Consider the following 8754-nt stretch of genomic DNA (forward strand, 5'->3'; position numbering starts at 1 on the left):
GGAAAGCTACCCTTGCAAAGGCTCAAACTGAGCTTCAGACCGTGTCTCCATGGAAGAACTACTCTTTTCCGGTTCCTCCGGCTCACCTCAGGCAGGCCCCAAACCTTGCAGCTGTCATTCCCTGAGCAGGGAAAAGCAGCAGACGCCCACCTGAGGCTTCACAAGGGGAGAACCGTGGGTACCAAAATGCACAAATTCAGAAGGTTGATAAGTTTATATTCATAATTTAGGGAAATTATCAATTAGCATCTTTTCCCTTCCCTGATCTTAACAAATAAACTGTTCTGCATGGGGGCTCTGCAGGTGGCTCTGCAAGTGGCTGGAATGAAAGAGAGGCTACCACAGGTTTTCACATTGCACCCCTAAGCAGCAATGAAGGGCTGGCCTTTCTGCAGGAGAGATCCTGCCTCTTAGGGGCTTAAAGCCTCTGGTTGTCAGGACTCTACATCTCCCTTGAGTGACCCCCTAGCTTGGATAAATGCTCTGCGTGACCTTAAAAAGCATTCCTTTTAATCAGCAGTATCATTTTGGAGAGGAAGCTCTTTGGCTTTCCGAGATAGCAAGGATTTGGGCTTGCTGCTCCCTCCCCGGTCCATGGAGCCTGGGAAGCATTCCCATAAGTGCTGGGGAGGCTGGAACCGCTTCTGCTGTGCGGCTCTGCACGTCCAGTGGTCCAGCACGCAGCCAGGAACACGCTCTTGCTCACGGGAGGAGCTTTCCTAAGGGCTTGACAGTCTCTGGCCTCTGCCAACGTGGGCCCAGCGCCTCCCTCCAGGGCCTGGTTGTTCCTGGCAGAATGAATCCTATTCCTGCCGGAGGCTGGGTCTTTCTCAGGCCCTGGGGGAGGCCAGAGCGCAGACCACCACGGGCCGCCCTCCTGCGCGTGCGCATGGAGAGGACAGCATCCTCTCCAGCTCCAACTCCCGGGACTCCAGGGCCGGCCGGGCCGCTAGGGGCCGCCGACAGAGAACAGAGTGGACTGGGTCCTGTGGTCCCTCAGGCCTCTTGGCAGCTGGGGATACTGCACCATTGGAAGACAGCCACAGAATGTTAAGGGCACAGGCTCCTTAGAGGGTAGCTGCATAATGCCTCCCTTTTACATCTCAGGAAGCTGGTATGTAAGGGGGTAATGGGAAAGGTCCAAAACTGTGTTTCTGAATTCTGAAGCTGGGACCAGATCCAGTTCTTATTGACAGGGTCTGGGACTGTTTCCGGCAGTATTTATTAGACCCCAGGAGACTATGTACTCCAAGTACATTTGTCTGCAAACCAGTACCATAGATACATCAAGAAGCTGTTTGTAACCATGATGGCCCTGGACTTAGGCACAGTGTAGGATGGTTTGACCTTATGATTTGCACAACCACACAATTAGCTATGCCCTTAGTGAAGCCATTAAGCCTACTTTCTTGGTCTGTGAAACAGTGAAAAAATGCATGCACTCTCATAACCCACGCAATGTTCTGAGAAGTAGAGAGTGCTAGAATCAGGAGATAATCGGGGTGCTAGTTTCCAAACAGAAGTCATGCAGAGCAGAAGGCAAGGTGCCTCCCTGTGTGCAGCACTTTCAAACCATACAGCATTATGGGATCTATCAGGAAACCGAGGAAACGGCATTTCTCTTTCCTTTAGCTTCCCTTCCCAACCGGTACCTTCCACTCGGCCCCAGTCTCCTTGTGATTCAGGAGGCTGCCAGAGGCACCTCCTATCAGAGTAAAATATGCTCAGCAAGGTGATTTCGGCTGTAAGTTCCGTTCTCCTCTCTTGTCTTCCTGTGTGGGACAGGTAGAAGGAAGATTTGAAGGAAATGCATTTCAACGCTTCAGAATGGAGTATTTGGAATCATAGATCATTGAAGCTGAAGATCATGCCTGTAGAAAAGGGAGTAAGAAGCATTGAAAGCTAAAAGGACAAGTTTCAGACTCAAGTTAGAGCCTAGTATTTGAGGTCCCTGCAGTTCATTCACCAGGTTTCTCACACTACTTTCGATACTTTATGTTACTGCCACACTACAAGGTTCTGCACCAGAGGGAAGGGCAAAGGGGGAAAAAAAATAGGAATCAAGTCAGATTCCCTTTTTCTACCTGTGCAGTTTCATGGATGGCAACACCATTTACTGTGATCATCAGTAGGGAAATAGAGGCTGGCCTGAGAAGACAGCATGCTTTGAAGTGCCTGTGCGATATCCAGGTGGACACCTCCAAGAGGAACTAGGATCATGTATGCCATCTGTAAGAGGCTGGAGGTGTCCAGTGAGGGAATAGTCAGGCTGGCTTCTGATGTTGGAGGCAGGGTTCAGATGGCCCAGGAGGACAGAAAAAATAAGAACATTATGGAATGATGAGAACTGAACCTTGACAAAGCACAGCTTCCAAAAATGAAATAAGAGATTTTGAAGAGGAGATGAATTGGGAGGAAAAGCAGGAAAAAAGTAGTATCAAGCAGTCCACATAGAGACAGTCTCCAGGTTGAGGGAGTGTTGTGAGTTGTGGGTGGAAAATGCCAATGACATCAAGCAAATGATTGTGGGAAAATGTCCATCAATTTAGCAATGAGGAAGTCATTGACGAGTTAAGCAATACTGGTTTCATTCAGTGGGGTTGTGAGAGCAGAAACCAAGTCACAGTGAGTTAGAAACAAATGGAGTTGCGGGAGAAGTCACGGGAGTTAAAGGGGAAATTGCAGCTGATAAGGAGCCTGGATATGGTGGTTTTGTTGTTGTTTGGTTTGGTTTGCCACTGTTTTCTTTACAGTGGGAACTGGAACATGCATAGAGAAGAAGTAGGAAAGACAGCAGGAAGGGATCACTGGGAGTCTCTGCGAACCTCAGTACTACTGCAGGATGCCTGGGAAGAGAAGGGATTCCAGACCTCAGAGAACCCAGAGTATGGGTGTGATAGCTAATCTTCACTGTCAACTTAACTGGATTTGGAATCACATAAGAGACATACCACTGGGCATGTCTCTGAGGGTGTTTCCAGAGAGGGTTAACTGAGAAAAATCTCATCCTGAATGTGATGGGTAGGGGTACACACAGGGGGGTATGGAGGAAACCACTAAGTACCAGCATCCATCTCTCTCTGCGTCCTGACTGGGGACACAACTCGACCAGCTTCCTCATGCTTCTGCTGCCATCATAGACTGGATCCCAAACCACGAACCAAAAGAGACGCTTCTTTAAGTTGGTTTTGCCAGGTGTTTTGTCACAGCAATAAGAAAAGTAAATAATCCAAAGGGTGTCTCTTACTTGGTTTTTATTTTGTTCTTTCCATCATGAAAAAGAAGAAGTATACTCAGATGCTGTAGAAATGAACTTGAAGCGCTCTTTAAGACAAGCTTAGTCTATGTCAGGATCTAGCCATCACAGGAATCTCATCGTCAAATGCGTTAGTCAGCACTGTTTGTATGCATGGCTGTGCCTAATACTAAAATAACATAGAATGGATATTGTCATTACCATGCCTGTTGGACCCTTGGGTAGCAGGTGACTGAAACCCAACTTACCAATTAAACAAAACAAAACAAAAACATAGATCCATTCATTTGCTAAACTGGGGAAAGTGGCTATAAGCATGGTTAGATTTCAGATGCTTAAAAAGTATCACATACACTAGGGATCATATTTTGAAATTATCAGTGGACCTTTTGCCTCTCAGAGCATATGAACTTGGTCTATTCATAGCATTCATCTGCCTAGGAAAAGATGAAGATTCTTCCGAAGAGTTATGCAAGAGAAAGAAAAGGTAGCACCCCGAATCCTGACATAAAAAAATAGAGTGTTGTAGTAAAGCAATGGCGCTGTAATTCAAGCTCTTAACCTTGAGACAATACCTGCTACATTTCGTTACCTTTTTAAAAAAAATATTTTGTTTATTTTTTTTATTTTATGTGTATGAGTGTTATACCTGCATGTAAGGGCACCCATGTCATGCAATGCCCATGGAGGACAGAAGAGGTTGTTGGCTTCTCTGCAACTGGAGTTATGAACAGTTGTTAGCTGCCATGTGGGTGCTGGGATTCGAACCTGGGTCTTCTGCAAGAACAGTCAGTGTTCTTAACCACTGAGCCATCTCTCCAGCCCCTCATTACCTTTTTTTTATAGGACTAAGGATTGGATTTTGTAGACTAAACATTAGGGTTTTATGTGTGAAATATCTAGCCAAGAAAAAGTAGGGTTTCTGGAAAACAAACAGCAGAATGAGACAAGAAAATTGGGAAGAGAAGTTGTTCCAGAAAGGTAACAACTGCAAACGCAAAGGACTTTATCTTCTACCAGAATTATGACAGGAGGAGTCTAATGTTGGGCAGGAAGAGGGATACTACTATGGACTTCCCAGGTAATGCTAGGTCCCTCAGTCCAGATGTAAACACAAATCTGTGCCATGTGGCCACTGGTGATCACTGTAGCCAGGTACATTGTAATGAGAACTCTCAAGTAGGCCCCCAAGACCATGGCTGATAGGCGGTCACAAGAGATCGGTGGTCTATTGAACCCAGAAGAGCAGAAGTGAGGATGAACAAACCAGGGGACACTACCTCAGACTGGAAGATGGACCACAAGCTTGCCACTTTCAAACTTCCACAGCAGAGATAGTCCATGCACACAGGACAAGCAAGAAGCAGATGCTTCCCCAACATAAGTCCAACAGGGTAGCTATTGTGAGGACCTGTACAGGCTAGGAGTTCCTTTCCTCTCAACACCATGAGGACACAGAAGCAGCACACCATCTTACTACTTCCACCTTTAAACACTCTTCAAGGAGGATGATCCAAACATTGAAGAATTCTTAGAGGCTCAGATACTACTCAAAGGTGGTACCTTGCTGTGTCCAGCATTAACTCTTGGTTGCTAGGTTGTGGAGACATAAGGAAGATGTCCCAATAGAAAATGCTTGGGGATCTCAGGGCAGCACCTGTTTGCCAACACTCCATGCACATTTCAGTATTTTACCCATCCAGCTAGCCATGATAACATTTTAAATACTCACCATGCATTTAGACAGTATCTCTGTGGGAGAAAAAGGAAGGAGAGGTCATCTGAAAAACTAGACACATCCTCAGCAGGTATATGGAAGTGACTGGTTTGAACCAAGAATTAAATGTCTACTAACTAGTAGGGGGCCAAGTTGATTATGCACAAAATAAAGACATTATATTCATTGGTCTACCCAGGTTGCAGGCTGAATTAAGTTTATGGGCTCTTCTGTGCACTTTGCTCTGGGGCAGCGGCACAGCCATCACTCTTGACTTTCTAAAACTCAAGAAAGTGGGGTATAGTCATCCTTTGGGCCTGCAGGGGATTTGTTTCAGGGCTATTACTCATACTTCCCTTCAGGATACCAGAATCTGTGGATAGTCAAGTCCTTTATATAAATCAATAAGGTGTTTGCATATCCTATATCATATCCTCTTGTACCCAATCATTTCTAGATTGCGCATCATATCTAATTCAATGTAAATACTCTACAAATAGTGGTTACACTCCATTTCTTAAGGAATAATGACAAAAAAGTAGTCTGCCCAGTCAGTATGAATGAAATGTTTTTTTCAACATTTTCAATCTATGATTGGTTGAATCTATGAATGAAGAATCTGAAAAGATGGGAAATCGACTCCATCTCCACTCATCATTCACTGACTACCAAACTGAATTTTGAAGATAATATAGCAGAATTTTCCCCCCTCTTAAATTTTCTTATACTGATGAAAATAACTTTAATATTTAGAATTAGTGAGTATAGCCACTTAAATATCTAGTATGATGTAAAGTTTAATTCAATCTATAAATAGTTCCATTGAGAAAATACTGTTTCCCCCCCCTTGTTGATGTGCAAGCTTCTTATTTTTTCTCTGTGTATAGTTCTTTAAAAAAAAATTACCCTGTTCCAAATCTCTCCTCCCAACTTGTTGAGACAAGATCTCTCTTGCTTCTGCTTTGCAATGTTCTCCAGGCTAGCTGGCCAGCCAACTTCTTGGGAAATCTCCTGTCTCTGCCTCCTGTTAGGAGTGCTGGGATTACAGATGTTTACCACTGCAGTCAGCTTTTTTACATGGATTTTGGGGATGGAGCTCAAGTCATCAGGCTTTCAAGGTAAGCACTTTTCCCCATTGAGCTATCTCCACAGTTTTTATTTTCAATATGTGAAACGCTCCCATAATCTTTTTTAAAAAATCAGCAGAAGAGATATCTGTGGTCTAGGAAAACAAGCATTTGTCAATTTTAATCTAAAATTTATGCTGTGTCTTTTGGAAAGAGCTTTATTCCATATGGGATATTTTGAAATTTGCAATGTATGAAGTTTAATCTGAGAACTGAAAAACTTGAGGTGGTAGGGAAATCACTACTCTCAAGAAGAGGAAATAAACTCATCCTTCTCTGGAGTCTGAGTTCGAGTTATTGAGAAGGGCTGGGTTTCTCTACCTTAGGAAGGAATCCCAGCTATTCATTTGTTCATCAAGCTCCTGGTAGCCTTTAGAGCTGTCCCGCTTGTGCTAGGCATTGTGGAAGTGATGATGAATAAGACAGGCTCATTTCTGGGAATGACAGACATGGGCAGTGTGCACAGCTCCACTCTGGGATGTAAAGGTTTGCATATAGGGAACTTAGCTTACAGGAGGAAGTCAAATTTTCAACAGAGTCATGGCTCAGAGATAGGAAAACAAACTGCCTGAGACTTTGCATTTATTTCCCATAGAACCCAGTACAGAGCTGAGGATGCTAAGGTGGAGGGGATTTGGAAATCTTCTTTGGTAACCCTGAGGCAGTTGGGATCTGTGACATCTGAGAAACCAGAAGGCCTTGTCTTCCCAACGCCTGGTATGTGGAATCTGGCACTGACTCCCAAGGCCATGAGCATTATGGCCATTCATTCAAGAGATACTTACTGAGCACCAACCATGGGCAGGATTCTACTCAAGAAAAGCAGATTCAGGCTGCAGAGATGAATCAGTGGTTAAGAGCAACTGTTGCTCTTGCAGAGTCCCAAGTTCAGTTCCCAGGACCCACATCCCAGGATGACTGCAGCTAACAATCATCTGTAACTGAAGTTCCATAGGATATGATGCCATCTTCTGGCCTCTATGACATCAGGCACACATGTGGTGCACATACATACATACAGGCAAATACTCATACACATAAAATAGAAAGAAATTTTTACTAAAGAGAGATCAAGAGACATAAGTAGATTCAAATCTCAGGGAGCTTATTTCTAGGGAGGGGAGGGGGATAAATAGTGTATCAACATGGTGATGAGTGCTATGGAGAAAAAACAAGCAGAGAACAGGAGACTAGGCAATGTGAGGTGGCGTCATGTAATCTGAAAAATCTTTCCGAAGTCTAGCCTGAGAGCTGAAGAGATAGCTCAGTGGTTAAGAGTGCTTGATGCTCTTGCAAAGGATCAGAGTTTGGTTCTCAGCACCCACATCAGGCAACTCATAACCACCCATAACTCTAGCTCCAGAGGATTCAACGCCCTCTTTTGACTTCAGAGAGTACCTGTTAATGTGCACATGTTACCATGAAGACACATTCACATAAACATTTTTTTAATTCTATAAAAAAATAAAAAAAAAACAGCTTGAATTCTCAGCTCCCCCTGAGCACCTGAAAATTGTGGTTAGTAGTACATTTGGAAACTTCCAAAGAAACTGACCAGCTATCTGACCCCAGAGTTCCTGGGAAGCAGCCAGCGTGATAAGACAGGCTGGTAGGCATTCTCTCCACTCCCAAAGAACTTCCTAATCTGATGTACAAAGCTGATTCAGGAAGGGTGGGACCGTGAAGAACTCAAGCCTGGAGAAGGCAAACAGATGCCATGTCACTGGAATGGGCTAGGAGAGGTAGACACACACACACACACCCCCAGTAAGCAGCAGTATACACCTGGGGAGACAGTGAAGAGAGCACAAGGTCATGTACTGACCTCTAGACTGCAGCTGAGGATTAGCATAGGGCAACCAGGTTAGAGGGGCTGTGAGGATTAAGTCAAGGAACTTCTGTTTTTCCCAGATCTAATAACACTGACTAATGTGACTGCTATAAACCAGATGTTCCTGTTCTGTCATTTGTATAAACATGACATTTTTTTTAACCAAAAGCCAAGTAACAGGAGTAATTGTAGATCCAGGGGGAGAGCAGTAAAGGATGGTTGATCTTGATGTTCATTTACCTGTCTTACAGAGTGTTAGCAAATCATCTTTTTAGTGATGATTTTGCCTAGAAACCAGATATAGGTCCAATATGGAGTAGGTGAAGAATGAGGTCACACTTGATGTATTAACCAGAGTTTTTCAGAGAAATAGAAACAACAGGAGATATGTAGGTAATAGGAGAGGAATTGTGGGAATTGGTTCACAAAATTATGGAGGGTGGAAAAGTCTCATTATACAGCCAGGGAAAGCTGGAGACCAAGGAAAAACCAGGGCATAATTTATCTGTGTCTGAAGGCTGAGAACCAAGGAAGCCAATGGAGCAACTCCCAGGGGGAGGCCAAAGGCTTGAGCAGGTGGGCAGGAGAGTTGGTGTAAATCTCAGAGTCCAAACATTAGAGAACCAAGAGCTTTTCTGGCCTGGGGTAGAAAAATTGGATGTCCCATCTCAAGAAGAGAAAATTCACTCTTACTTTGCCATTTTGTCCTATTTGGATAGGCTCTCAACAGATGGATGATGTTTATCCACACTGAGGTGGCGGGGGGGTAATCTTCTTAACCCCGTATGATTAAAATGCTCATCTAGCTCTTCTAGAAACATAG

This window comes from Nannospalax galili, unplaced genomic scaffold (genome assembly GCF_000622305.1).
Source record: "Nannospalax galili isolate Female #2095 unplaced genomic scaffold, S.galili_v1.0 scaffold617, whole genome shotgun sequence".
Taxonomy (NCBI): domain Eukaryota; kingdom Metazoa; phylum Chordata; class Mammalia; order Rodentia; family Spalacidae; genus Nannospalax; species Nannospalax galili.